We start from the raw sequence: 2738 nt of genomic DNA on the forward strand, positions 1-2738 counted from the left end.
TTGTTCCTGGTCACTCCTGGCTGTGCTTGGGGGAACAGTGACTCCCCCAGTGCCTTCTGATCCCCCCTGACCAGTTTGTAACAGGCCACAAGATCCCCCCTCAGCCTTCTCTTGTGGAGGCTGAACAGGTTCAGGTCCTGTAGTCTCTCCTCATAGGGCCTGCCCTGCAGTCCCCTGATCATGCGAGTGGCCCTCCTCTGGACCCTCTCGATGCTGTCCACATCCCTCTTGAAATGCAGCGCCCAGAACTGGACGCAGTACTCCAACTGCGGCCTGACCAGTGCCGCATAAAGGGGGAGGATCACCTCTTTGGACCTGCTCGAGATGCATCTGTGGATGCATGACAAGGTACGGTTGGCCTTCCTAACTGCTTCCCCACACTGCCGACCCATGTTCATCTTGGCATCAATGAATCAATATGTGTATGTATGTGTGTGTGCATATATATGTGTGTGTGTGTGTGTGTATGTATGTATTTGTATATATATATGTGTGTGTGTATGTGTGTATATATGTATGTATGTGTGTGTATATGTGTGTGTGTGTGTGTGTGTGTGTATATAATATCTGGGCTTTCCAACTGGTGGTCCGTAGGCTAAATGTAATCTTTGGTGGATTGAATTGTGGCCCCTGGGTCTTGCTAGTACAACTTGGTAACCCGGGGTGTGGAGGGGGGCATGAGTGATCACAGTGTTTACCCCTTGTGTTCTGGAGTCTGGAGAGCAGATAAGCCACACTGACAAGACACTGCTGCCCCATTGTTTGGGGTGGGTCAGCTGCTGAAGGAGCCACATCCAGTCTGTGGGACCAAATAAGCTGTATAGCTCATTGTTAGAGGCTTCATATAGCAGATGGAGATTTTCTTTGCTTGGACTACATTTTTTCAGTCACAAGTCTGGGAACCTGAAACAGCGTGGTCTGACTGTTTAAAGGAGGCAGATAGCTGGGGAAGGAGTCAAGCTGTAGGTGATCAGCTGTCACTTAAAAGCCCAAGGGAAAGAGCAGTTTGCTGCTAAGAAGCAGACTGAAGGCCAGAGGAGCTAGACTCAAGGAAGGGCTAGGTTAAAGGACCTTCTCCCGCTGCTTGGAAAAAGGCTAAAGGTTTACTTTGCTCTGTTTGTTTGGACTAAAGGTTATTGTCTTATGTTATGAATACTGGTTGAAGAGCTCCCAACGAAACAGAGGCAGGGCTACAGGTACCCAAGTCTGCTTGCAGTTTATTGTGTCGATTTTTGGAAGGACTCTGAAGGGATCAGAGCCCACCTGCACAGCAGCAGGTGCACCAATCCACTTGCAGAACTGCAGAAGTAAGGATATTTGCTTTGCTCTCCCAAACTTTGAACAAAAGAAAAACTCAGGCTTGGAGAATAACATCTCTGTACTAGCAAACCTTACCTTAAAGGACTTAGAGCATAAAAACGATAAAGATTCTAGCCAGGGACTTCAAAGGCATCCGGGTTTATGAAGAGAGGCAGCAAGCTTGAGTTCTTTCATATCTGCTTGATTATAGGTTATGAGCACCTGTCTGCCTTCTTGGTTCTCCTGCTAGTATGGCTGCACAGTATTCGAAGACTAACAGAGTGCCTCTGCATCAGTGTGTTCTCCAATGGCATCATTCATATTGCGTACTACTGCTTGGGACTTGCTTACTATATTGGCATTGGATTAACTGTGCTATGTCAAGTACCAGTTAGTGTCAGGAATGGTAAGAACCTACTTAGAAGTATTGAAATTACGTTGGTTTTTTTTAAATTTGCTTGCCCTTTTACAAGATTTGTATACGTGGAAAATTGATAATGTGCCAAATATTTTACCTAGCCTGCATAAGAGAGAGGGTATATGAAATCTGTAAAAGGGCTTATTGGCGTTAAAATGACACGTTTTATCAGGTCATCAATGGTTAATGTAGTCCGTCAGTGACCACTCCTATATTTTATACTTATCCCTCGTCTAAATGTATTTCTTTGCCATATTGTTGGGTGACATTGTTCCCTGCAAGCTACCTTGTCCCATAGGCTTTCAGGGCTGATGCATCTCCGTGGCAAAATTGTGATGTTTCAGCCTTACAAAAGAGCACCCAGTTGACGCTAGTTCAGCAAAGCTGAACATTTCCCTGGCTAGATGGCTACTGTGAGCTGAAGTCTCTTTTCTGCTGGGGACCTTCCTTTAAGTATGAACCTGACAGACTCTGTTGGCCAGCTTCTTTGTCCATTCAATATGTACTTTCCAGTTGACTATACATTTCATGTTGTGTCCTTTCAATCTGCTATTTGGACTAATTACATTTCCACTAATACTACAGAGATTTGAATACCAGTTTTTGCCAGCACATCTCACTAATTTCCACAGCTGAGCTACCATTTGCTTGGCCATGCAGGAGTCTCTTGGACCAGAATGCTCAAGATGTCAGCTATGCCTTCCCCATGGATAGCTCTTCCAAAGCAGACTGTACGAGATGCAGAACTTTTTGGCCTTTTAAGCCACTTGGGATGATCTGTGGAATATCTTTGTTCTCCACACTAATTTTTTTTCTTAATTTGACAGCAATCTTGAAACATTTTCTTTTCCTAGCTGGCTCTGGCTTGGCCTATTTTGTGCCTGCCTAGCCTTACAACTTCACAGAGATAGTGCCATAGTTTGTGCGCAAGTCCCAACTCACAGTGAAAACTGACTTGCAGGTCAGAATCGTCTGTAATCTAGTAGTTTTCCTTTCTTGCTAGTGTGAATAAAACAGTAAT

This window comes from Gavialis gangeticus, unplaced genomic scaffold (assembly GCF_001723915.1).
Source record: "Gavialis gangeticus isolate Ggan-Ray unplaced genomic scaffold, GavGan_comp1, whole genome shotgun sequence".
Classification (NCBI taxonomy): domain Eukaryota; kingdom Metazoa; phylum Chordata; order Crocodylia; family Gavialidae; genus Gavialis; species Gavialis gangeticus.